This window comes from Micromesistius poutassou (genome assembly GCF_964030765.1).
Source record: "Micromesistius poutassou genome assembly, chromosome: 23".
Classification (NCBI taxonomy): domain Eukaryota; kingdom Metazoa; phylum Chordata; class Actinopteri; order Gadiformes; family Gadidae; genus Micromesistius; species Micromesistius poutassou.
Genome location: NC_140293.1, coordinates 8,005,070 through 8,032,878, shown reverse-complemented (window position 1 = coordinate 8,032,878; position 27,809 = coordinate 8,005,070). Strand labels below are relative to the sequence as shown.

The following is a 27,809-nucleotide window of genomic DNA, read 5'->3' as shown; positions in this document are numbered from 1 at the left end:
GGGGTCAGCAGGGAGAACACCACACCAGGGATCGGTACGGGTGAGGAATCCGGAGGAGGTAAGACGCCGGCGCCTTCGGCTGAACTCAGTGAGACGTGTTTAATAAAAAGGCGTCCTTAAAAGTGTTTTAAAAGGCCAATCCGCAGGCGATCACAAACAATATAGGTGGCCAGGTAGACGCTACAGTTAGAATCATTAAAGTAGATTTAAAATAGGTTAGAAATAGGTTTAAAACACCACAAGGTTAGAGGGAGAAAACAAACAGCGACGTGTGCGCGGCCATCTTGGGACGATTTCCGAATCGATCGGTTCAAGTCCCTGTTCAGGCGGGAATTCAATTATAAGAACTTCATTGACACTTCATAGGTCGTTCAGTGCTAGAATAGATGCGCTCGTTATTGATACTTTACAAAGATTTAAAAACAGAAGCCTTGTGATCCTACAAAATGGACGTTTAACTAGTTACTTGTATTTATTGTGATTGACTAATTGACACTGTCTAAAATACAGAATGATGAGTCTCATTTTGTTTGACCTCTCAGCTGCAGAGGTTTTGGCTAATGAACACTGTGCTCTTCAACAAACTCCAGTTCAATTCTGATTACTGTGACAGTCATTGAAATGGAAATTCTGTGAAAATCTAAATTTATTGGAGAATGCGGGCATCGATCACGCTACCTCTCACATGCTAAGCGAGCGCTCTACCATTTGAGCTAATTCCCCTAGCTGTAAGACATCTTATAAGATAAAAAGCAGTACCCTCATTAAGCATAGCTTGTGGCTTTGAATTCCCTGTAGATGGTACAGGTACTTTTAATGGAAACCTAAAACATTTTTAATGTGGGAAAATGTTGAGTTTATTGATGCCTGGATAGCTCAGCCGGTAGAGCATCATACTTTTAATCTGAGGGTCCAGGGTTCAAGTCCCTGTTCAGGCGGGAATTCAATTATAAGAACTTCATTGACACTTCATAGGTCGTTGAGTGCTAGAATAGATGCGCTCGTTATTGATACTTTACAAAGATTTAAAAACAGAAGCCTTGTGATCCTACAAATTGGACATTTAACTAGTTACTTGTATTTATTGTAATTGACACTGTCTAAAATACAGAATGATGAGTCTCATTTTGTTTGACCTCTCAGCTGCAGAGGTTTTGGCTAATGAACACTGTGCTCTTCAACAAACTCCAGTTCAATTCTGATTACTGTGACAGTCATTGAAATGGAAATTCTGTGAAAATCTAAATTTATTGGAGAATGCGGGCATCGATCCCGCTACCTCTCACATGCTAAGCGAGTGCTCTACCATTTGAGCTAATTCCCCTATCTGTAAGACAAATTATAAGATAAAAAGCAGTACCCTCATTAAGCATAGCTTGTGGCTTCTAATTCCCTGTAGATGGTACAGGTACTTTTAATGGAAACCTAAAACATTTTTAATATGGGAAAATGTTGAGTTTATTGAAGCCTGGATAGCTCAGCCGGTAGAGCATCAGACTTTTAATCTGAGGGTCCAGCGTTCAAGTCCCTGTTCAGGTGGGATTTCAGTTATAATAACTTCATTGACCCTTCATAGGTCGTTGAGTGCTAGAATAGACGCGCTCGTTATTGATACTTTACAAAGATTTAAAAATGGAATCCTTGTGATCCTGACAATTCGACGTTTAACTAGTTACTTGTATTTATTGTAATTGAATAATTGACACTGTCTAAAATACAGAATGATGAGTCTCATTTTGTTTGACCTCTCAGCTGCAGAGGTTTTGGCTAATGAACACTGTGCTCTTCAACAAACTCCAGTTCAATTCTGATTACTGTGACAGTCATTGAAATGGAAATTCTGTGAAAATCTAAATTTATTGGAGAATGCGGGCATCGATCCCGCTACCTCTCACATGCTAAGCGAGCTCTCTACCATTTGAGCTAATTCCCCTATCTGTAAGACTTTTTATAAGATAAAAAGCAGTACCATCATTAAGCATAGCTTGTGGCTTTGAATTCCCTGTAGATGGTACAGGTACTTTTAATGGAAACCTAAAACATTTTTAATGTGGGAAAATGTTGAGTTTATTGAAGCCTGGATAGCTCAGCCGGTAGAGCATCAGACATTTAATCTGAGGGTCCAGGGTTCAAGTCCCTGTTCAGGCGGGAATTCAATTATAAGAACTTCATTGACACTTCATAGGTCGTTGAGTGCTAGAATAGATGCGCTCATTATTGATACTTTACAAAGATTTAAAAACAGAAGCCTTGTGATCCTGCAAATTGGACGTTTAACTAGTTACTTGTATTTATTGTAATTGAATAATTGACACTGTCTAAATACAGAATGATGAGTCTCATTTTGTTTGACCTCTCAGCTGCAGAGGTTTTGGCTAATGAACCATGTGCTCTTCAACAAACTCCAGTTCAATTCTGATTACTGTGACAGTCATTGAAATGGAAATTCTGTGAAAATCTAAATTTATTGGTGAATGCGGGCATCAATCCCGCTACCTCTCACATGCTAAGCGAGCGCTCTACCATTTGAGCTAATTCCCCTATCTGTAAGACATTTTATAAGATGAAAAGCAGTACCCTCATTAAGCATAGCTTGTGGCTTTGAATTCCCTGTAGATGGTACAGGTACTTTTAATGGAAACCTAAAACATTTTTAATGTGGGAAAATGTTGAGGTTATTGATGCCTGGATAGCTCAGCCGGTAGAGCATCATAATTTTAATCTGAGGGTCCAGGGTTCAAGTCCCTGTTCAGGCGGGAATTCAATTACAAGAACTTCATTGACACTTCATAGGTCGTTGAGTGCTAGAATAGATGCGCTCGTTATTGATACTTTACAAAGATTTAAAAACAGAAGCCTTGTGATCCTGCAAATTGGACGTTTAACTAGTTACTTGTATTTATTGTAATTGAATAATTGACACTGTCTAAATACAGAATGACGAGTCTCATTTTGTTTGACCTCTCAGCTGCAGAGGTTTTGGCTAATGAACCATGTGCTCTTCAACAAACTCCAGTTCAATTCTGATTACTGTGACAGTCATTGAAATGGAAATTCTGTGAAAATCTAAATTTATTGGAGAATGCGGGCATCGATCACGCTACCTCTCACATGCTAAGCGAGCGCTCTACCATTTGAGCTAATTCCCCTATCTGTAAGACATCTTATAAGATAAAAAGCAGTACCCTCATTAAGCATAGCTTGTGGCTTTGAATTCCCTGTAGATGGTACAGGTACTTTTAATGGAAACCTAAAACATTTTTAATGTGGGAAAATGTTGAGTTTATTGATGCCTGGATAGCTCAGCCGGTAGAGCATCATACTTTTAATCTGAGGGTCCAGGGTTCAAGTCCCTGTTCAGGCGGGAATTCAATTATAAGAACTTCATTGACACTTCATAGGTCGTTGAGTGCTAGAATAGATGCGCTCGTTATTGATACTTTACAAAGATTTAAAAACAGAAGCCTTGTGATCCTACAAATTGGACATTTAACTAGTTACTTGTATTTATTGTAATTGACTAATTGACACTGTCTAAAATACAGAATGATGAGTCTCATTTTGTTTGACCTCTCAGCTGCAGAGGTTTTGGCTAATGAACCATGTGCTCTTCAACAAACTCCAGTTCAATTCTGATTAATGTGACAGTCATTGAAATGGAAATTCTGTGAAAATCTAAATTTATTGGAGAATGCGGGCATCAATCCCGCTACCTCTCACATGCTAAGCGAGCGCTCTACCATTTGAGCTAATTCCCCTATCTGTAAGACATTTTATAAGATGAAAAGCAGTACCCTCATTAAGCATAGCTTGTGGCTTTGAATTCCCTGTAGATGGTACAGGTACTTTTAATGGAAACCTAAAACATTTTTAATGTGGGAAAATGTTGAGGTTATTGAAGCCTGGATAGCTCAGCCGGTAGAGCATCAGACTTTTAATCTGAGGGTCAAGGGTTCAAGTCCCTGTTCAGGCGGGAATTCAATTATAAGAACTTCATTGACCCTTCATAGGTCGTAGAGTGCTAGAATAGATGCGCTCGTTATTGATACTTTACAAAGATTTAAAAACAGAAGCCTTCTGATCCTACAAAATGGACGTTTAACTAGTTACTTGTATTTATTGTGATTGACTAATTGACACTGTCTAAAATACAGAATGATGAGTCTCATTTTGTTTGACCTCTCAGCTGCAGAGGTTTTGGCTAATGAACACTGTGCTCTTCAACAAACTCCAGTTCAATTCTGATTACTGTGACAGTCATTGAAATGGAAATTCTGTGAAAATCTAAATTTATTGGAGAATGCGGGCATCGATCCCACTACCTCTCACATGCTAAGCGAGCTCTCTACCATTTGAGCTAATTCCCCTATCTGTAAGACTTTTTATAAGATAAAAAGCAGTACCATCATTAAGCATAGCTTGTGGCTTTGAATTCCCTGTAGATGGTACAGGTACTTTTAATGGAAACCTAAAACATTTTTAATGTGGAAAAATGTTGAGATTATTGAAGCCTGGATAGCTCAGCCGGTAGAGCATCAGACTTTTAATCTGAGGGTCCAGGGTTCAAGTCCCTGTTCGGGCGGGAATTCAATTATAAGAACTTCATTGACACTTCATAGGTCGTTGAGTGCTAGAATAGATGCGCTCATTATTGATACTTTACAAAGATTTAAAAACAGAAGCCTTGTGATCCTGCAAATTGGACGTTTAACTAGTTACTTGTATTTATTGTAATTGAATAATTGACACTGTCTAAATACAGAATGATGAGTCATTTTGTTTGACCTCTCAGCTGCAGAGGTTTTGGCTAATGAACCATGTGCTCTTCAACAAACTCCAGTTCAATTCTGATTACTGTGACAGTCATTGAAATGGAAATTCTGTGAAAATCAAAATTTATTGGTGAATGCGGGCATCAATCCCGCTACCTCTCACATGCTAAGCGAGCGCTCTACCATTTGAGCTAATTCCCCTATCTGTAAGACATTTTATAAGATGAAAAGCAGTACCCTCATTAAGCATAGCTTGTGGCTTTGAATTCCCTGTAGATGGTACAGGTACTTTTAATGGAAACCTAAAACATTTTTAATGTGGGAAAATGTTGAGGTTATTGAAGCCTGGATAGCTCAGCCGGTAGAGCATCAGACTTTTAATCTGAGGGTCCAGGGTTCAAGTCCCTGTTCAGGCGGGAATTCAATTATAAGAACTTCATTGACACTTCATAGGTCGTTGAGTGCTAGAATAGATGCGCTTGTTAATGATACTTTACAAAGATTTAAAAACAGAAGCCTTGTGATCCTACAAAATGGACGTTTAACTAGTTACTTGTATTTATTGTGATTGACTAATTGACACTGTCTAAAATACAGAATGATGAGTCTCATTTTGTTTGACCTCTCAGATGCAGAGGTTTTGGCTAATGAACACTGTGCTCTTCAACAAACTCCAGTTCAATTCTGATTACTGTGACAGTCATTGAAATGGAAATTCTACGAAAATCAAAATTTATTGGAGAATGCGGGCATCGATCACGCTACCTCTCACATGCTAAGCGAGCGCTCTACCATTTGAGCTAATTCCCCTATCTGTAAGACATCTTATAAGATAAAAAGCAGTACCCTAATTAAGCATAGCTTGTGGCTTTGAATTCCCTGTAGATGGTACAGGTACTTTTAATGGAAACCTAAAACATTTTTAATGTGGGAAAATGTTGAGTTTATTGATGCCTGGATAGCTCAGCCGGTAGAGCATCATACTTTTAATCTGAGGGTCCAGGGTTCAAGTCCCTGTTCAGGCGGGAATTCAATTATAAGAACTTCATTGACACTTCATAGGTCGTTGAGTGCTAGAATAGATGCGCTCGTTATTGATACTTTACAAAGATTTAAAAACAGAAGCCTTGTGATCCTACAAATTGGACATTTAACTAGTTACTTGTATTTATTGTAATTGACTAATTGACACTGTCTAAAATACAGAATGATGAGTCTCATTTTGTTTGACCTCTCAGCTGCAGAGGTTTTGGCTAATGAACACTGTGCTCTTCAACAAACTCCAGTTCAATTCTGATTACTGTGACAGTCATTGAAATGGAAATTCTGTGAAAATCTAAATTTATTGGAGAATGCGGGCATCGATCCCGCTACCTCTCACATGCTAAGCGAGCTCTCTACCATTTGAGCTTATTCCCCTATCTGTAAGACTTTTTATAAGATAAAAAGCAGTACCATCATTAAGCATAGCTTGTGGCTTTGAATTCCCTGTAGATGGTACAGGTACTTTTAATGGAAACCTAAAACATTTTTAATGTGGGAAAATGTTGAGATTATTGAAGCCTGGATAGCTCAGCCGGTAGAGCATCAGACTTTTAATCTGAGGGTCCAGGGTTCAAGTCCCTGTTCAGGCGGGAATTCAATTATAAGAACTTCATTGACACTTCATAGGTCGTTGAGTGCTAGAATAGTTGCGCTTATTATTGATACTTTACAAAGATTTAAAAACAGAAGCCTTGTGATCCTGCAAATTGGACGTTTAACTAGTTACTTGTATTTATTGTAATTGAATAATTGACACTGTCTAAATACAGAATGATGAGTCTCATTTTGTTTGACCTCTCAGCTGCAGAGGTTTTGGCTAATGAACACTGTGCTCTTCAACAAACTCCAGTTCAATTCTGATTACTGTGACAGTCATTGAAATGGAAATTCTGTGAAAATCTAAATTTATTGGAGAATGCGGGCATCGATCACGCTACCTCTCACATGCTAAGCGAGCGCTCTACCATTTGAGCTAATTCCCCTATCTGTAAGACATCTTATAAGATAAAAAGCAGTACCCTCATTAAGCATAGCTTGTGGCTTTGAATTCCCTGTAGATGGTACAGGTACTTTTAATGGAAACCTAAAACATTTTTAATGTGGGAAAATGTTGAGTTTATTGATGCCTGGATAGCTCAGCCGGTAGAGCATCATACTTTTAATCTGAGGGTCCAGGGTTCAAGTCCCTGTTCAGGCGGGAATTCAATTATAAGAACTTCATTGACACTTCATAGGTCGTTGAGTGCTAGAATAGATGCGCTCGTTATTGATACTTTACAAAGATTTAAAAACAGAAGCCTTGTGATCCTACAAATTGGACATTTAACTAGTTACTTGTATTTATTGTAATTGACTAATTGACACTGTCTAAAATACAGAATAATGAGTCTCATTTTGTTTGACCTCTCAGCTGCAGAGGTTTTGGCTAATAAACACTGTGCTCTTCAACAAACTCCAGTTCAATTCTGATTACTGTGACAGTCATTGAAATGGAAATTCTGTGAAAATCTAAATTTATTGGAGAATGCGGGCATCGATCCCGCTACCTCTCACATGCTAAGCGAGCTCTCTACCATTTGAGCTAATTCCCCTATCTGTAAGACTTTTTATAAGATAAAAAGCAGTACCATCATTAAGCATAGCTTGTGGCTTTGAATTCCCTGTAGATGGTACAGGTACTTTTAATGGAGACCTAAAACATTTTTAATGTGGGAAAATGTTGAGATTATTGAAGCCTGGATAGCTCAGCCGGTAGAGCATCAGACTTTTAATCTGAGGGTCCAGGGTTCAAGTCCCTGTTCAGGAGGGAATTCAATTATAAGAACTTCATTGACACTTCATAGGTCGTTGAGTGCTAGAATAGATGCGCTTATTATTGATACTTTACAAAGATTTAAAAACAGAAGCCTTGTGATCCTGCAAATTGGACGTTTAACTAGTTACTTGTATTTATTGTAATTGAATAATTGACACTGTCTAAATACAGAATGATGAGTCTCATTTTGTTTGACCTCTCAGCTGCAGAGGTTTTGGCTAATGAACACTGTGCTCTTCAACAAACTCCAGTTCAATTCTGATTACTGTGACAGTCATTGAAATGGAAATTCTGTGAAAATCTAAATTTATTGGAGAATGCGGGCATCGATCACGCTACCTCTCACATGCTAAGCGAGCGCTCTACCATTTGAGCTAATTCCCCTATCTGTAAGACTTTTTATAAGATAAAAAGCAGTACCATCATTAAGCATAGCTTGTGGCTTTGAATTCCCTGTAGATGGTACAGGTACTTTTAATGGAAACCTAAAACATTTTTAATGTGGGAAAATGTTGAGACTATTGAAGCCTGGATAGCTCAGCCGGTAGAGCATCAGACTTTTAATCTGAGGGTCCAGGGTTCAAGTCCCTGTTCAGGCGGGAATGCAATTATAAGAACTTCATTGACACTTCATAGGTTGTTGAGTGCTAGAATAGATGCGCTCATTATTGATACTTTACAAAGATTTAAAAACAGAAGCCTTGTGATCCTGCAAATTGGACGTTTAAATAGTTACTTGTATTTATTGTAATTGAATAATTGACACTGTCTAAATACAGAATGATGAGTCTCATTTTGTTTGACCTCTCAGCTGCAGAGGTTTTGGCTAATGAACCATGTGCTCTTCAACAAACTCCAGTTCAATTCTGATTGCTGTGACAGTCATTGAAATGGAAATTCTGTGAAAATCTAAATTTATTGGAGAATGCGGGCATCAATCCCGCTACCTCTCACATGCTAAGCGAGCGCTCTACCATTTGAGCTAATTCCCCTATCTGTAAGACATTTTATAAGATGAAAAGCAGTACCCTCATTAAGCATAGCTTGTGGCTTTGAATTCCCTGTAGATGGTACAGGTACTTTTAATGGAAACCTAAAACATTTTTAATGTGGGAAAATGTTGAGTTTATTGATGCCTGGATAGCTCAGCCGGTAGAGCATCATACTTTTAATCTGAGGGTCCAGGGTTCAAGTCCCTGTTCAGGCGGGAATTCAATTATAAGAACTTCATTGACACTTCATAGGTCGTTGAGTGCTAGAATAGATGCGCTCGTTATTGATACTTTACAAAGATTTAAAAACAGAAGCCTTGTGATCCTACAAATTGGACATTTAACTAGTTACTTGTATTTATTGTAATTGACTAATTGACACTGTCTAAAATACAGAATGATGAGTCTCATTTTGTTTGACCTCTAAGCTGCAGAGGTTTTGGCTAATGAACCATGTGCTCTTCAACAAACTCCAGTTCAATTCTGATTACTGTGACAGTCATTGAAATGGAAATTCTGTGAAAATCTAAATTTATTGGAGAATGCGGGCATAGATCCCGCTACCTCTCACATGCTAAGCGAGCGCTCTACCATTTGAGCTAATTCCCCTATCTGTAAGACATATTATAAGATAAAAAGCAGTACCCTCATTAAGCATAGCTTGTGGCTTTGAATTCCCTGTAGATGGTACAGGTACTTTTAATGGAAACCTAAAACATTTTTAATATGGGAAAATGTTGAGTTTATTGAAGCCTGGATAGCTCAGCCGGTAGAGCATCAGACTTTTAATCTGAGGGTCCAGCGTTCAAGTCCCTGTTCAGGTGGGATTTCAGTTATAATAACTTCATTGACCCTTCATAGGTCGTTGAGTGCTAGAATAGACGCGCTCGTTATTGATACTTTACAAAGATTTAAAAACGGAATCCTTGTGATCCTGACAATTCGACGTTTAACTAGTTACTTGTATTTATTGTGATTGACTAATTGACACTGTCTAAAATACAGAATGATGAGTCTCATTTTGTTTGACCTCTCAGCTGCAGAGGTTTTGGCTAATGAACCATGTGCTCTTCAACAACCTCCAGTTCAATTCTGATTACTGTGACAGTCATTGAAATGGAAATTCTGTGAAAATCTAAATTTATTAGAGAATGCGGGCATCAATCCCGCTACCTCTCACATGCTAAGCGAGAGCTCTACCATTTGAGCTAATTCCCCTATCTGTAAGACATTTTATAAGATGAAAAGCAGTACCCTCATTAAGCATAGCTTGTGGCTTTTAATTCCCTGTAGATGGTACAGGTACTTTTAATGGAAACCTAAAACATTTTTAATGTGGGAAAATGTTGAGGTTATTGAAGCCTGGATAGCTCAGCCGGTAGAGCATCAGACTTTTAATCTGTGGGTCCAGGGTTCAAGTCCCTGTTCAGGCGGGAATTCAATTATAAGAACTTCATTGACACTTCATAGGTCATAGAGTGCTAGAATAGATGCGCTCTTTATTGATACTTTACAAAGATTTAAAAACAGAAGCCTTGTGATCCTACAAATTGGACATTTAACTAGTTACTTGTATTTATTGTGATTGACTAATTGACACTGTCTAAAATACAGAATGATGAGTCTCATTTTGTTTGACCTCTCAGCTGCAGAGGTTTTGGCTAATGAACACTGTGCTCTTCAACAAACTCCAGTTCAATTCTGATTACTGTGACAGTCATTGAAATGGAAATTCTGTGAAAATCTAAATTTATTGGAGAATACGGGCATCGATCCCGCTACCTCTCACATGCTAAGCGAGCTCTCTACCATTTGAGCTAATTCCCCTATCTGTAAGACTTTTTATAAGATAAAAAGCAGTACCATCATTAAGCATAGCTTGTGGCTTTGAATTCCCTGTAGATGGTACAGGTACTTTTAATGGAAACCTAAAACATTTTTAATGTGGGAAAATGTTGAGACTATTGAAGCCTGGATAGCTCAGCCGGTAGAGCATCAGACTTTTAATCTGAGGGTCCAGGGTTCAAGTCCCTGTTCAGGCGGGAATGCAATTATAAGAACTTCATTGACACTTCATAGGTTGTTGAGTGCTAGAATAGATGCGCTCATTATTGATACTTTACAAAGATTTAAAAACAGAAGCCTTGTGATCCTGCAAATTGGACGTTTAAATAGTTACTTGTATTTATTGTAATTGAATAATTGACACTGTCTAAATACAGAATGATGAGTCTCATTTTGTTTGACCTCTCAGCTGCAGAGGTTTTGGCTAATGAACCATGTGCTCTTCAACAAACTCCAGTTCAATTCTGATTGCTGTGACAGTCATTGAAATGGAAATTCTGTGAAAATCTAAATTTATTGGAGAATGCGGGCATCAATCCCGCTACCTCTCACATGCTAAGCGAGCGCTCTACCATTTGAGCTAATTCCCCTATCTGTAAGACATTTTATAAGATGAAAAGCAGTACCCTCATTAAGCATAGCTTGTGGCTTTGAATTCCCTGTAGATGGTACAGGTACTTTTAATGGAAACCTAAAACATTTTTAATGTGGGAAAATGTTGAGTTTATTGATGCCTGGATAGCTCAGCCGGTAGAGCATCATACTTTTAATCTGAGGGTCCAGGGTTCAAGTCCCTGTTCAGGCGGGAATTCAATTATAAGAACTTCATTGACACTTCATAGGTCGTTGAGTGCTAGAATAGATGCGCTCGTTATTGATACTTTACAAAGATTTAAAAACAGAAGCCTTGTGATCCTACAAATTGGACATTTAACTAGTTACTTGTATTTATTGTAATTGACTAATTGACACTGTCTAAAATACAGAATGATGAGTCTCATTTTGTTTGACCTCTAAGCTGCAGAGGTTTTGGCTAATGAACCATGTGCTCTTCAACAAACTCCAGTTCAATTCTGATTACTGTGACAGTCATTGAAATGGAAATTCTGTGAAAATCTAAATTTATTGGAGAATGCGGGCATAGATCCCGCTACCTCTCACATGCTAAGCGAGCGCTCTACCATTTGAGCTAATTCCCCTATCTGTAAGACATATTATAAGATAAAAAGCAGTACCCTCATTAAGCATAGCTTGTGGCTTTGAATTCCCTGTAGATGGTACAGGTACTTTTAATGGAAACCTAAAACATTTTTAATATGGGAAAATGTTGAGTTTATTGAAGCCTGGATAGCTCAGCCGGTAGAGCATCAGACTTTTAATCTGAGGGTCCAGCGTTCAAGTCCCTGTTCAGGTGGGATTTCAGTTATAATAACTTCATTGACCCTTCATAGGTCGTTGAGTGCTAGAATAGACGCGCTCGTTATTGATACTTTACAAAGATTTAAAAACGGAATCCTTGTGATCCTGACAATTCGACGTTTAACTAGTTACTTGTATTTATTGTGATTGACTAATTGACACTGTCTAAAATACAGAATGATGAGTCTCATTTTGTTTGACCTCTCAGCTGCAGAGGTTTTGGCTAATGAACCATGTGCTCTTCAACAACCTCCAGTTCAATTCTGATTACTGTGACAGTCATTGAAATGGAAATTCTGTGAAAATCTAAATTTATTAGAGAATGCGGGCATCAATCCCGCTACCTCTCACATGCTAAGCGAGAGCTCTACCATTTGAGCTAATTCCCCTATCTGTAAGACATTTTATAAGATGAAAAGCAGTACCCTCATTAAGCATAGCTTGTGGCTTTTAATTCCCTGTAGATGGTACAGGTACTTTTAATGGAAACCTAAAACATTTTTAATGTGGGAAAATGTTGAGGTTATTGAAGCCTGGATAGCTCAGCCGGTAGAGCATCAGACTTTTAATCTGTGGGTCCAGGGTTCAAGTCCCTGTTCAGGCGGGAATTCAATTATAAGAACTTCATTGACACTTCATAGGTCGTAGAGTGCTAGAATAGATGTGCTCGTTATTGAAACTTTACAAAGATTTAAAAACAGAAGCCTTCTGATCCTACAAAATGGACGTTTAACTAGTTACTTGTATTTATTGTGATTGACTAATTGACACTGTCTAAAATACAGAATGATGAGTCTCATTTTGTTTGACCTCTCAGCTGCAGAGGTTTTGGCTAATGAACACTGTGCTCTTCAACAAACTCCAGTTCAATTCTGATTACTGTGACAGTCATTGAAATGGAAATTCTGTGAAAATCTAAATTTATTGGAGAATGCGGGCATCGATCCCGCTACCTCTCACATGCTAAGCGAGCTCTCTACCATTTGAGCTAATTCCCCTATCTGTAAGACTTTTTATAAGATAAAAAGCAGTACCATCATTAAGCATAGCTTGTGGCTTTGAATTCCCTGTAGATGGTACAGGTACTTTTAATGGAAACCTAAAACATTTTTAATGTGGGAAAATGTTGAGACTATTGAAGCCTGGATAGCTCAGCCGGTAGAGCATCAGACTTTTAATCTGAGGGTCCAGGGTTCAAGTCCCTGTTCAGGCGGGAATGCAATTATAAGAACTTCATTGACACTTCATAGGTTGTTGAGTGCTAGAATAGATGCGCTCATTATTGATACTTTACAAAGATTTAAAAACAGAAGCCTTGTGATCCTGCAAATTGGACGTTTAAATAGTTACTTGTATTTATTGTAATTGAATAATTGACACTGTCTAAATACAGAATGATGAGTCTCATTTTGTTTGACCTCTCAGCTGCAGAGGTTTTGGCTAATGAACCATGTGCTCTTCAACAAACTCCAGTTCAATTCTGATTGCTGTGACAGTCATTGAAATGGAAATTCTGTGAAAATCTAAATTTATTGGAGAATGCGGGCATCAATCCCGCTACCTCTCACATGCTAAGCGAGCGCTCTACCATTTGAGCTAATTCCCCTATCTGTAAGACATTTTATAAGATGAAAAGCAGTACCCTCATTAAGCATAGCTTGTGGCTTTGAATTCCCTGTAGATGGTACAGGTACTTTTAATGGAAACCTAAAACATTTTTAATGTGGGAAAATGTTGAGTTTATTGATGCCTGGATAGCTCAGCCGGTAGAGCATCATACTTTTAATCTGAGGGTCCAGGGTTCAAGTCCCTGTTCAGGCGGGAATTCAATTATAAGAACTTCATTGACACTTCATAGGTCGTTGAGTGCTAGAATAGATGCGCTCGTTATTGATACTTTACAAAGATTTAAAAACAGAAGCCTTGTGATCCTACAAATTGGACATTTAACTAGTTACTTGTATTTATTGTAATTGACTAATTGACACTGTCTAAAATACAGAATGATGAGTCTCATTTTGTTTGACCTCTAAGCTGCAGAGGTTTTGGCTAATGAACCATGTGCTCTTCAACAAACTCCAGTTCAATTCTGATTACTGTGACAGTCATTGAAATGGAAATTCTGTGAAAATCTAAATTTATTGGAGAATGCGGGCATAGATCCCGCTACCTCTCACATGCTAAGCGAGCGCTCTACCATTTGAGCTAATTCCCCTATCTGTAAGACATATTATAAGATAAAAAGCAGTACCCTCATTAAGCATAGCTTGTGGCTTTGAATTCCCTGTAGATGGTACAGGTACTTTTAATGGAAACCTAAAACATTTTTAATGTGGGAAAATGTTGAGTTTATTGATGCCTGGATAGCTCAGCCGGTAGAGCATCATACTTTTAATCTGAGGGTCCAGGGTTCAAGTCCCTGTTCAGGAGGGAATTCAATTATAAGAACTTCATTGACACTTCATAGGTCGTTGAGTGCTAGAATAGATGCGCTCATTATTGATACTTTACAAAGATTTAAAAACAGAAGCCTTGTGATCCTGCAAATTGGACGTTTAACTAGTTACTTGTATTTATTGTAATTGAATAATTGACACTGTCTAAATACAGAATGATGAGTCTCATTTTGTTTGACCTCTCAGCTGCAGAGGTTTTGGCTAATGAACACTGTGCTCTTCAACAAACTCCAGTTCAATTCTGATTACTGTGACAGTCATTGAAATGGAAATTCTGTGAAAATCTAAATTTATTGGAGAATGCGGGCATCGATCACGCTACCTCTCACATGCTAAGCGAGCGCTCTACCATTTGAGCTAATTCCCCTATCTGTAAGACATCTTATAAGATAAAAAGCAGTACCCTCATTAAGCATAGCTTGTGGCTTTGAATTCCCTGTAGATGGTACAGGTACTTTTAATGGAAACCTAAAACATTTTTAATGTGGGAAAATGTTGAGTTTATTGATGCCTGGATAGCTCAGCCGGTAGAGCATCATACTTTTAATCTGAGGGTCCAGGGTTCAAGTCCCTGTTCAGGCGGGAATTCAATTATAAGAACTTCATTGACACTTCATAGGTCGTTGAGTGCTAGAATAGATGCGCTCGTTATTGATACTTTACAAAGATTTAAAAACAGAAGCCTTGTGATCCTACAAATTGGACATTTAACTAGTTACTTGTATTTATTGTAATTGACTAATTGACACTGTCTAAAATACAGAATAATGAGTCTCATTTTGTTTGACCTCTCAGCTGCAGAGGTTTTGGCTAATAAACACTGTGCTCTTCAACAAACTCCAGTTCAATTCTGATTACTGTGACAGTCATTGAAATGGAAATTCTGTGAAAATCTAAATTTATTGGAGAATGCGGGCATCGATCCCGCTACCTCTCACATGCTAAGCGAGCTCTCTACCATTTGAGCTAATTCCCCTATCTGTAAGACTTTTTATAAGATAAAAAGCAGTACCATCATTAAGCATAGCTTGTGGCTTTGAATTCCCTGTAGATGGTACAGGTACTTTTAATGGAAACCTAAAACATTTTTAATGTGGGAAAATGTTGAGATTATTGAAGCCTGGATAGCTCAGCCGGTAGAGCATCAGACTTTTAATCTGAGGGTCCAGGGTTCAAGTCCCTGTTCAGGAGGGAATTCAATTATAAGAACTTCATTGACACTTCATAGGTCGTTGAGTGCTAGAATAGATGCGCTTGTTATTGATACTTTACAAAGATTTAAAAACAGAAGCCTTGTGATCCTGCAAATTGGACGTTTAACTAGTTACTTGTATTTATTGTAATTGAATAATTGACACTGTCTAAATACAGAATGATGAGTCTCATTTTGTTTGACCTCTCAGCTGCAGAGGTTTTGGCTAATGAACACTGTGCTCTTCAACAAACTCCAGTTCAATTCTGATTACTGTGACAGTCATTGAAATGGAAATTCTGTGAAAATCTAAATTTATTGGAGAATGCGGGCATCGATCACGCTACCTCTCACATGCTAAGCGAGCGCTCTACCATTTGAGCTAATTCCCCTATCTGTAAGACATCTTATAAGATAAAAAGCAGTACCCTCATTAAGCATAGCTTGTGGCTTTGAATTCCCTGTAGATGGTACAGGTACTTTTAATGGAAACCTAAAACATTTTTAATGTGGGAAAATGTTGAGATTATTGAAGCCTGGATAGCTCAGCCGGTAGAGTATCAGACTTTTAATCTGAGGGTCCAGGGTTCAAGTCCCTGTTCAGGCGGGAATTCAATTATAAGAACTTCATTGACACTTCATAGGTCGTTGAGTGCTAGAATAGATGCGCTCATTATTGATACTTTACAAAGATTTAAAAACAGAAGCCTTGTGATCCTGCAAATTGGACGTTTAAGTAGTTACTTGTATTTATTGTAATTGAATAATTGACACTGTCTAAATACAGAATGATGAGTCTCATTTTGTTTGACCTCTCAGCTGCAGAGGTTTTGGCTAATGAACCATGTGCTCTTCAACAAACTCCAGTTCAATTCTGATTACTGTGACAGTCATTGAAATGGAAATTCTGTGAAAATCTAAATTTATTGGAGAATGCGGGCATCAATCCCTCAACCTCTCACATGCTAAGCGAGCGCTCTACCATTTGAGCTAATTCCCCTATCTGTAAGTCATTTTATAAGATGAAAAGCAGTACCCTCATTAAGCATAGCTTGTGGCTTTGAATTCCCTGTAGATGGTACAGGTACTTTCAATGGAAACCTAAAACATTTTTAATGTGGGAAAATGTTGAGTTTATTGATGCCTGGATAGCTCAGCCGGTAGAGCATCATACTTTTAATCTGAGGGTCCAGGGTTCAAGTCCCTGTTCAGGCGGGAATTCAATTATAAGAACTTCATTGACACTTCATAGGTCATAGAGTGCTAGAATAGATGCGCTCGTTATTGATACTTTACAAAGATTTAAAAACAGAAGCCTTGTGATCCTACAAATTGGACATTTAACTAGTTACTTGTATTTATTGTGATTGACTAATTGACACTGTCTAAAATACAGAATGATGAGTCTCATTTTGTTTGACCTCTCAGCTGCAGAGGTTTTGGCTAATGAACACTGTGCTCTTCAACAAACTCCAGTTCAATTCTGATTACTGTGACAGTCATTGAAATGGAAATTCTGTGAAAATCTAAATTTATTGGAGAATGCGGGCATCGATCCCGCTACCTCTCACATGCTAAGCGAGCTCTCTACCATTTGAGCTAATTCCCCTATCTGTAAGACTTTTTATAAGATAAAAAGCAGTACCATCATTAAGCATAGCTTGTGGCTTTGAATTCCCTGTAGATGGTACAGGTACTTTTAATGGAAACCTAAAACATTTTTAATGTGGGAAAATGTTGAGACTATTGAAGCCTGGATAGCTCAGCCGGTAGAGCATCAGACTTTTAATCTGAGGGTCCAGGGTTCAAGTCCCTGTTCAGGCGGGAATGCAATTATAAGAACTTCATTGACACTTCATAGGTTGTTGAGTGCTAGAATAGATGCGCTCATTATTGATACTTTACAAAGATTTAAAAACAGAAGCCTTGTGATCCTGCAAATTGGACGTTTAAATAGTTACTTGTATTTATTGTAATTGAATAATTGACACTGTCTAAATACAGAATGATGAGTCTCATTTTGTTTGACCTCTCAGCTGCAGAGGTTTTGGCTAATGAACCATGTGCTCTTCAACAAACTCCAGTTCAATTCAAATTGCTGTGACAGTCATTGAAATGGAAATTCTGTGAAAATCTAAATTTATTGGAGAATGCGGGCATCAATCCCGCTACCTCTCACATGCTAAGCGAGCGCTCTACCATTTGAGCTAATTCCCCTATCTGTAAGACATTTTATAAGATGAAAAGCAGTACCCTCATTAAGCATAGCTTGTGGCTTTGAATTCCCTGTAGATGGTACAGGTACTTTTAATGGAAACCTAAAACATTTTTAATGTGGGAAAATGTTGAGTTTATTGATGCCTGGATAGCTCAGCCGGTAGAGCATCATACTTTTAATCTGAGGGTCCAGGGTTCAAGTCCCTGTTCAGGCGGGAATTCAATTATAAGAACTTCATTGACACTTCATAGGTCGTTGAGTGCTAGAATAGATGCGCTCGTTATTGATACTTTACAAAGATTTAAAAACAGAAGCCTTGTGATCCTACAAATTGGACATTTAACTAGTTACTTGTATTTATTGTAATTGACTAATTGACACTGTCTAAAATACAGAATGATGAGTCTCATTTTGTTTGACCTCTAAGCTGCAGAGGTTTTGGCTAATGAACCATGTGCTCTTCAACAAACTCCAGTTCAATTCTGATTACTGTGACAGTCATTGAAATGGAAATTCTGTGAAAATCTAAATTTATTGGAGAATGCGGGCATAGATCCCGCTACCTCTCACATGCTAAGCGAGCGCTCTACCATTTGAGCTAATTCCCCTATCTGTAAGACATATTATAAGATAAAAAGCAGTACCCTCATTAAGCATAGCTTGTGGCTTTGAATTCCCTGTAGATGGTACAGGTACTTTTAATGGAAACCTAAAACATTTTTAATATGGGAAAATGTTGAGTTTATTGAAGCCTGGATAGCTCAGCCGGTAGAGCATCAGACTTTTAATCTGAGGGTCCAGCGTTCAAGTCCCTGTTCAGGTGGGATTTCAGTTATAATAACTTCATTGACCCTTCATAGGTCGTTGAGTGCTAGAATAGACGCGCTCGTTATTGATACTTTACAAAGATTTAAAAACGGAATCCTTGTGATCCTGACAATTCGACGTTTAACTAGTTACTTGTATTTATTGTGATTGACTAATTGACACTGTCTAAAATACAGAATGATGAGTCTCATTTTGTTTGACCTCTCAGCTGCAGAGGTTTTGGCTAATGAACCATGTGCTCTTCAACAACCTCCAGTTCAATTCTGATTACTGTGACAGTCATTGAAATGGAAATTCTGTGAAAATCTAAATTTATTGGAGAATGCGGGCATCAATCCCGCTACCTCTCACATGCTAAGCGAGAGCTCTACCATTTGAGCTAATTTCCCTATCTGTAAGACATTTTATAAGATGAAAAGCAGTACCCTCATTAAGCATAGCTTGTGGCTTTGAATTCCCTGTAGATGGTACAGGTACTTTTAATGGAAACCTAAAACATTTTTAATGTGGGAAAATGTTGAGGTTATTGAAGCCTGGATAGCTCAGCCGGTAGAGCATCAGACTTTTAATCTGTGGGTCCAGGGTTCAAGTCCCTGTTCAGGCGGGAATTCAATTATAAGAACTTCATTGACACTTCATAGGTCGTAGAGTGCTAGAATAGATGCGCTCGTTATTGAAACTTTACAAAGATTTAAAAACAGAAGCCTTCTGATCCTACAAAATGGACGTTTAACTAGTTACTTGTATTTATTGTGATTGACTAATTGACACTGTCTAAAATACAGAATGATGAGTCTCATTTTGTTTGACCTCTCAGCTGCAGAGGTTTTGGCTAATGAACACTGTGCTCTTCAACAAACTCCAGTTCAATTCTGATTACTGTGACAGTCATTGAAATGGAAATTCTGTGAAAATCTAAATTTATTGGAGAATGCGGGCATCGATCCCGCTACCTCTCACATGCTAAGCGAGCTCTCTACCATTTGAGCTAATTCCCCTATCTGTAAGACTTTTTATAAGATAAAAAGCAGTACCATCATTAAGCATAGCTTGTGGCTTTGAATTCCCTGTAGATGGTACAGGTACTTTTAATGGAAACCTAAAACATTTTTAATGTGGGAAAATGTTGAGACTATTGAAGCCTGGATAGCTCAGCCGGTAGAGCATCAGACTTTTAATCTGAGGGTCCAGGGTTCAAGTCCCTGTTCAGGCGGGAATGCAATTATAAGAACTTCATTGACACTTCATAGGTTGTTGAGTGCTAGAATAGATGCGCTCATTATTGATACTTTACAAAGATTTAAAAACAGAAGCCTTGTGATCCTGCAAATTGGACGTTTAAATAGTTACTTGTATTTATTGTAATTGAATAATTGACACTGTCTAAATACAGAATGATGAGTCTCATTTTGTTTGACCTCTCAGCTGCAGAGGTTTTGGCTAATGAACCATGTGCTCTTCAACAAACTCCAGTTCAATTCTGATTGCTGTGACAGTCATTGAAATGGAAATTCTGTGAAAATCTAAATTTATTGGAGAATGCGGGCATCAATCCCGCTACCTCTCACATGCTAAGCGAGCGCTCTACCATTTGAGCTAATTCCCCTATCTGTAAGACATTTTATAAGATGAAAAGCAGTACCCTCATTAAGCATAGCTTGTGGCTTTGAATTCCCTGTAGATGGTACAGGTACTTTTAATGGAAACCTAAAACATTTTTAATGTGGGAAAATGTTGAGTTTATTGATGCCTGGATAGCTCAGCCGGTAGAGCATCATACTTTTAATCTGAGGGTCCAGGGTTCAAGTCCCTGTTCAGGCGGGAATTCAATTATAAGAACTTCATTGACACTTCATAGGTCGTTGAGTGCTAGAATAGATGCGCTCGTTATTGATACTTTACAAAGATTTAAAAACAGAAGCCTTGTGATCCTACAAATTGGACATTTAACTAGTTACTTGTATTTATTGTAATTGACTAATTGACACTGTCTAAAATACAGAATGATGAGTCTCATTTTGTTTGACCTCTAAGCTGCAGAGGTTTTGGCTAATGAACCATGTGCTCTTCAACAAACTCCAGTTCAATTCTGATTACTGTGACAGTCATTGAAATGGAAATTCTGTGAAAATCTAAATTTATTGGAGAATGCGGGCATAGATCCCGCTACCTCTCACATGCTAAGCGAGCGCTCTACCATTTGAGCTAATTCCCCTATCTGTAAGACATATTATAAGATAAAAAGCAGTACCCTCATTAAGCATAGCTTGTGGCTTTGAATTCCCTGTAGATGGTACAGGTACTTTTAATGGAAACCTAAAACATTTTTAATATGGGAAAATGTTGCGTTTATTGAAGCCTGGATAGCTCAGCCGGTAGAGCATCAGACTTTTAATCTGAGGGTCCAGCGTTCAAGTCCCTGTTCAGGTGGGATTTCAGTTATAATAACTTCATTGACCCTTCATAGGTCGTTGAGTGCTAGAATAGACGCGCTCGTTATTGATACTTTACAAAGATTTAAAAACGGAATCCTTGTGATCCTGACAATTCGACGTTTAACTAGTTACTTGTATTTATTGTGATTGACTAATTGACACTGTCTAAAATACAGAATGATGAATCTCATTTTGTTTGACCTCTCAGCTGCAGAGGTTTTGGCTAATGAACCATGTGCTCTTCAACAACCTCCAGTTCAATTCTGATTACTGTGACAGTCATTGAAATGGAAATTCTGTGAAAATCTAAATTTATTGGAGAATGCGGGCATCAATCCCGCTACCTCTCACATGCTAAGCGAGAGCTCTACCATTTTAGCTAATTCCCCTATCTGTAAGACATTTTATAAGATGAAAAGCAGTACCCTCATTAAGCATAGCTTGTGGCTTTGAATTCCCTGTAGATGGTACAGGTACTTTTAATGGAAACCTAAAACATTTTTAATGTGGGAAAATGTTGAGGTTATTGAAGCCTGGATAGCTCAGCCGGTAGAGCATCAGACTTTTAATCTGTGGGTCCAGGGTTCAAGTCCCTGTTCAGGCGGGAATTCAATTATAAGAACTTCATTGACACTTCATAGGTCGTAGAGTGCTAGAATAGATGCGCTCGTTATTGAAACTTTACAAAGATTTAAAAACAGAAGCCTTCTGATCCTACAAAATGGACGTTTAACTAGTTACTTGTATTTATTGTGATTGACTAATTGACACTGTCTAAAATACAGAATGATGAGTCTAATTTTGTTTGACCTCTCAGCTGCAGAGGTTTTGGCTAATGAACACTGTGCTCTTCAACAAACTCCAGTTCAATTCTGATTACTGTGACAGTCATTGAAATGGAAATTCTGTGAAAATCTAAATTTATTGGAGAATGCGGGCATCGATCCCGCTACCTCTCACATGCTAAGCGAGCTCTCTACCATTTAAGCTAATTCCCCTATCTGTAAGTCTTTTTATAAGATAAAAAGCAGTACCATCATTAAGCATAGCTTGTGGCTTTGAATTCCCTGTAGATGGTACAGGTACTTTTAATGGAAACCTAAAACATTTTTAATGTGGGAAAATGTTGAGATTATTGAAGCCTGGATAGCTCAGCCGGTAGAGCATCAGACTTTTATTCTGAGGGTCCAGGGTTCAAGTCCCTGTTCAGGCGGGAATTCAATTATAAGAACTTCATTGACACTTCATAGGTCGTTGAGTGCTAGAATAGATGCGCTCATTATTGATACTTTACAAAGATTTAAAAACAGAAGCCTTGTGATCCTGCAAATTGGACGTTTAACTAGTTACTTGTATTTATTGTAATTGAATAATTGACACTGTCTAAATACAGAATGATGAGTCTCATTTTGTTTGACCTCTCAGCTGCAGAGGTTTTGGCTAATGAACCATGTGCTCTTCAACAAACTCCAGTTCAATTCTGATTACTGTGACAGTCATTGAAATGGAAATTCTGTGAAAATCTAAATTTATTGGAGAATGCGGGCATCGATCACGCTACCTCTCACATGCTAAGCGAGCGCTCTACCATTTGAGCTAATTCCCCTTTCTGTAAGACATCTTATGAGATAAAAAGCAGTACCCTCATTAAGCATAGCTTGTGGCTTTGAATTCCCTGTAGATGGTACAGGTACTTTTAATGGAAACCTAAAACATTTTTAATGTGGGAAAATGTTGAGTTTATTGATGCCTGGATAGCTCAGCCGGTAGAGCATCATACTTTTAATCTGAGGGTCCAGGGTTCAAGTCCCTGTTCAGGCGGGAATTCAATTATAAGAACTTCATTGACACTTCATAGGTCGTTGAGTGCTAGAATAGATGCGCTCGTTATTGATACTTTACAAAGATTTAAAAAAAGAAGCCTTGTGATCCTACAAATTGGACATTTAACTAGTTACTTGTATTTATTGTAATTGACTAATTGACACTGTCTAAAATACAGAATGATGAGTCTCATTTTGTTTGACCTCTCAGCTGCAGAGGTTTTGGCTAATGAACCATGTGCTCTTCAACAAACTCCAGTTCAATTCTGATTACTGTGACAGTCATTGAAATGGAAATTCTGTGAAAATCTAAATTCATTGGAGAATGCGGGCATCGATCCCGCTACCTCTCACATGCTAAGCGAGCGCTCTACCATTTGAGCTAATTCCCCTATCTGTAAGACATTTTATAAGATGAAAAGCAGTACCCTCATTAAGCATAGCTTGTGGCTTTGAATTCCCTGTAGATGGTACAGGTACTTTTAATGGAAACCTAAAACATTTTTAATGTGGGAAAATGTTGAGGTTATTGAAGCCTGGATAGCTCAGCCGGTAGAGCATCAGACTTTTAATCTGTGGGTCCAGGGTTCAAGTCCCTGTTCAGGCGGGAATTCAATTATAAGAACTTCATTGACGCTTCATAGGTCGTAGAGTGCTAGAATAGATGCGCTCGTTATTGATACTTTACAAAGATTTAAAAACAGAAGCCTTCTGATCCTACAAAATGGACATTTAACTAGTTACTTGTATTTATTGTGATTGACTAATTGACACTGTCTAAAATACAGAATGATGAGTCTCATTTTGTTTGACCTCTCAGCTGCAGAGGTTTTGGCTAATGAACACTGTGCTCTTCAACAAACTCCAGTTCAATTCTGATTACTGTGACAGTCATTGAAATGGAAATTCTGTGAAAATCTAAATTTATTGGAGAATGCGGGCATCGATCCCGCTACCTCTCACATGCTAAGCGAGCTCTCTACCATTTGAGCTAATTCCCCTATCTGTAAGACATTTTATAAGATAAAAAGCAGTACCCTCATTAAGCATAGCTTGTGGCTTTGAATTCCCTGTAGATGGTACAGGTACTTTTAATGGAAACCTAAAACATTTTTAATGTGGGAAAATGTTGAGTTTATTGATGCCTGGATAGCTCAATAAAGCTCAATAAAGCATCATACTTTTAATCTGAGGGTCCAGGGTTCAAGTCCCTGTTCAGGCGGGAATTCAATTATAAGAACTTCATTGACACTTCATAGGTCGTTGAGTGCTAGAATAGATGCGCTCGTTATTGATACTTTACAAAGATTTAAAAACAGAAGCCTTGTGATCCTACAAATTGGACATTTAACTAGTTACTTGTATTTATTGTAATTGACTAATTGACACTGTCTAAAATACAGAATGATGAGTCTCATTTTGTTTGACATCTCAGCTGCAGAGGTTTTGGCTAATGAACCATGTGCTCTTCAACAAACTCCAGTTCAATTCTGATTACTGTGACAGTCATTGAAATGGAAATTCTGTGAAAATCTAAATATATTGGAGAATGCGGGCATCGATCCCGCTACCTCTCACATGCTAAGCGAGCGCTCTACCATTTGAGCTAATTCCCCTATCTGTAAGACATATTATAAGATAAAAAGCAGTACCCTCATTAAGCATCGCTTGTGGCTTTGAATTCCCTGTAGATGGTACAGGTACTTTTAATGGAAACCTAAAACATTTTTAATATGGGAAAATGTTGAGTTTATTGAAGCCTGGATAGCTCAGCCGGTAGAGCATCAGACTTCTAATCTGAGGGTCCAGCGTTCAAGTCCCTGTTCAGGTGGGATTTCAGTTATAATAACTTCATTGACCCTTCATAGGTCGTTGAGTGCTAGAATAGACGCGCTCGTTATTGATACTTTACAAAGATTTAAAAACGGAATCCTTGTGATCCTGACAATTCGACGTTTAACTAGTTACTTGTATTTATTGTAATTGAATAATTGACACTGTCTAGAATACAGAATGATGAGTCTCATTTTGTTTGACCTCTCAGCTGCAGAGGTTTTGGCTAATGAACCATGTGCTCTTCAACAAACTCCAGTTCAATTCTGATTACTGTGACAGTCATTGAAATGGAAATTCTGTGAAAATCTAAATTTATTGGAGAATGCGGGCATCAATCCCGCTACCTCTCACATGCTAAGCGAGCGCTCTACCATTTGAGCTAATTCCCCTATCTGTAAGACATTTTATAAGATGAAAAGCAGTACCCTCATTAAGCATAGCTTGTGGCTTTGAATTCCCTGTAGATGGTACAGGTACTTTTAATGGAAACCTAAAACATTTTTAATGTGGGAAAATGTTGAGGTTATTGAAGCCTGGATAGCTCAGCCGGTAGAGCATCAGACTTTTAATCTGTGGGTCCAGGGTTCAAGTCCCTGTTCAGGCGGGAATTCAATTATAAGAACTTCATTGACACTTCATAGGTCGTAGAGTGCTAGAATAGATGCGCTCATTATTGATACTTTACAAAGATTTAAAAACAGAAGCCTTCTGATCCTACAAAATGGACGTTTAACTAGTTACTTGTATTTATTGTGATTGACTAATTGACACTGTCTAAAATACAGAATGATGAGTCTCATTTTGTTTGACCTCTCAGCTGCAGAGGTTTTGGCTAATGAACACTGTGCTCTTCAACAAACTCCAGTTCAATTCTGATTACTGTGACAGTCATTGAAATGGAAATTCTGTGAAAATCTCAATTTATTGGAGAATGCGGGCATCGATCCCGCTACCTCTCACATGCTAAGCGAGCTCTCTACCATTTGAGCTAATTCCCCTATCTGTAAGACGTTTTATAAGATAAAAAGCAGTACCCTCATTAAGCATAGCTTGTGGCTTTGAATTCCCTGTAGATGGTACAGGTACTTTTAATGGAAACCTAAAACATTTTTAATGTGGGAAAATGTTGAGTTTATTGATGCCTGGATAGCTCAGCCGGTAGAGCATCATACTTTTAATCTGAGGGTCCAGGGTTCAAGTCCCTGTTCAGGCGGGAATTCAATTATAAGAACTTCATTGACACTTCATAGGTCGTTGAGTGCTAGAATAGATGCGCTCGTTATTGATACTTTACAAAGATTTAAAAACAGAAGCCTTGTGATCCTACAAATTGGACATTTAACTAGTTACTTGTATTTATTGTAATTGACTAATTGACACTGTCTAAAATACAGAATGATGAGTCTCATTTTGTTTGACATCTCAGCTGCAGAGGTTTTGGCTAATGAACCATGTGCTCTTCAACAAACTCCAGTTCAATTCTGATTACTGTGACAGTCATTGAAATGGAAATTCTGTGAAAATCTAAATATATTGGAGAATGCGGGCATCGATCCCGCTACCTCTCACATGCTAAGCGAGCGCTCTACCATTTGAGCTAATTCCCCTATCTGTAAGACATATTATAAGATAAAAAGCAGTACCCTCATTAAGCATCGCTTGTGGCTTTGAATTCCCTGTAGATGGTACAGGTACTTTTAATGGAAACCTAAAACATTTTTAATATGGGAAAATGTTGAGTTTATTGAAGCCTGGATAGCTCAGCCGGTAGAGCATCAGACTTCTAATCTGAGGGTCCAGCGTTCAAGTCCCTGTTCAGGTGGGATTTCAGTTATAATAACTTCATTGACCCTTCATAGGTCGTTGAGTGCTAGAATAGACGCGCTCGTTATTGATACTTTACAAAGATTTAAAAACGGAATCCTTGTGATCCTGACAATTCGACGTTTAACTAGTTACTTGTATTTATTGTAATTGAATAATTGACACTGTCTAGAATACAGAATGATGAGTCTCATTTTGTTTGACCTCTCAGCTGCAGAGGTTTTGGCTAATGAACCATGTGCTCTTCAACAAACTCCAGTTCAATTCTGATTACTGTGACAGTCATTGAAATGGAAATTCTGTGAAAATCTAAATTTATTGGAGAATGCGGGCATCAATCCCGCTACCTCTCACATGCTAAGCGAGCGCTCTACCATTTGAGCTAATTCCCCTATCTGTAAGACATTTTATAAGATGAAAAGCAGTACCCTCATTAAGCATAGCTTGTGGCTTTGAATTCCCTGTAGATGGTACAGGTACTTTTAATGGAAACCTAAAACATTTTTAATGTGGGAAAATGTTGAGGTTATTGAAGCCTGGATAGCTCAGCCGGTAGAGCATCAGACTTTTAATCTGTGGGTCCAGGGTTCAAGTCCCTGTTCAGGCGGGAATTCAATTATAAGAACTTCATTGACACTTCATAGGTCGTAGAGTGCTAGAATAGATGCGCTCGTTATTGATACTTTACAAAGATTTAAAAACAGAAGCCTTCTGATCCTACAAAATGGACGTTTAACTAGTTACTTGTATTTATTGTGATTGACTAATTGACACTGTCTAAAATACAGAATGATTAGTCTCATTTTGTTTGACCTCTCAGCTGCAGAGGTTTTGGCTAATGAACACTGTGCTCTTCAACAAACTCCAGTTCAATTCTGATTACTGTGACAGTCATTGAAATGGAAATTCTGTGAAAATCTCAATTTATTGGAGAATGCGGGCATCGATCCCGCTACCTCTCACATGCTAAGCGAGCTCTCTACCATTTGAGCTAATTCCCCTATCTGTAAGACGTTTTATAAGATAAAAAGCAGTACCCTCATTAAGCATAGCTTGTGGCTTTGAATTCCCTGTAGATGGTACAGGTACTTTTAATGGAAACCTAAAACATTTTTAATGTGGGAAAATGTTGAGTTTATTGATGCCTGGATAGCTCAGCCGGTAGAGCATCATACTTTTAATCTGAGGGTCCAGGGTTCAAGTCCCTGTTCAGGCGGGAATTCAATTATAAGAACTTCATTGACACTTCATAGGTCGTTGAGTGCTAGAATAGATGCGCTCGTTATTGATACTTTACAAAGATTTAAAA

General features: G+C 38.1%; 12 non-coding genes across 12 annotated transcripts; all 12 read left to right on the top strand.

The window, feature by feature from the left end:
- The first annotated feature begins 4,509 nt into the window (after nucleotides 1-4,509).
- On the top strand, nucleotides 4,510-4,582 carry AC3HAE_039062 (transfer RNA lysine (anticodon UUU)). Its single transcript has one exon. It is a non-coding gene; the product is annotated as a tRNA-Lys (tRNA).
- A 533-nt stretch (nucleotides 4,583-5,115) lies between these two features.
- On the top strand, nucleotides 5,116-5,188 carry AC3HAE_039061 (transfer RNA lysine (anticodon UUU)). Its single transcript has one exon. It is a non-coding gene; the product is annotated as a tRNA-Lys (tRNA).
- A 1,145-nt stretch (nucleotides 5,189-6,333) lies between these two features.
- AC3HAE_039059 (transfer RNA lysine (anticodon UUU)) lies at nucleotides 6,334-6,406 on the top strand. The gene has a single exon. It is a non-coding gene; the product is annotated as a tRNA-Lys (tRNA).
- Nucleotides 6,407-8,158: 1,752 nt separating this feature from the next.
- Nucleotides 8,159-8,231, top strand: AC3HAE_039058 (transfer RNA lysine (anticodon UUU)). Its single transcript has one exon. It is a non-coding gene; the product is annotated as a tRNA-Lys (tRNA).
- A 2,362-nt stretch (nucleotides 8,232-10,593) lies between these two features.
- AC3HAE_039057 (transfer RNA lysine (anticodon UUU)) lies at nucleotides 10,594-10,666 on the top strand. The gene has a single exon. It is a non-coding gene; the product is annotated as a tRNA-Lys (tRNA).
- A 2,362-nt stretch (nucleotides 10,667-13,028) lies between these two features.
- Nucleotides 13,029-13,101, top strand: AC3HAE_039056 (transfer RNA lysine (anticodon UUU)). Its single transcript has one exon. It is a non-coding gene; the product is annotated as a tRNA-Lys (tRNA).
- A 2,969-nt stretch (nucleotides 13,102-16,070) lies between these two features.
- AC3HAE_039055 (transfer RNA lysine (anticodon UUU)) lies at nucleotides 16,071-16,143 on the top strand. Its single transcript has one exon. It is a non-coding gene; the product is annotated as a tRNA-Lys (tRNA).
- A 1,144-nt stretch (nucleotides 16,144-17,287) lies between these two features.
- On the top strand, nucleotides 17,288-17,360 carry AC3HAE_039054 (transfer RNA lysine (anticodon UUU)). Its single transcript has one exon. It is a non-coding gene; the product is annotated as a tRNA-Lys (tRNA).
- A 2,362-nt stretch (nucleotides 17,361-19,722) lies between these two features.
- On the top strand, nucleotides 19,723-19,795 carry AC3HAE_039053 (transfer RNA lysine (anticodon UUU)). The gene has a single exon. It is a non-coding gene; the product is annotated as a tRNA-Lys (tRNA).
- Nucleotides 19,796-22,157: 2,362 nt separating this feature from the next.
- Nucleotides 22,158-22,230, top strand: AC3HAE_039051 (transfer RNA lysine (anticodon UUU)). Its single transcript has one exon. It is a non-coding gene; the product is annotated as a tRNA-Lys (tRNA).
- Nucleotides 22,231-24,598: 2,368 nt separating this feature from the next.
- On the top strand, nucleotides 24,599-24,671 carry AC3HAE_039050 (transfer RNA arginine (anticodon UCU)). Its single transcript has one exon. It is a non-coding gene; the product is annotated as a tRNA-Arg (tRNA).
- Nucleotides 24,672-26,425: 1,754 nt separating this feature from the next.
- On the top strand, nucleotides 26,426-26,498 carry AC3HAE_039049 (transfer RNA arginine (anticodon UCU)). Its single transcript has one exon. It is a non-coding gene; the product is annotated as a tRNA-Arg (tRNA).
- Nucleotides 26,499-27,809: the final 1,311 nt, after the last annotated feature.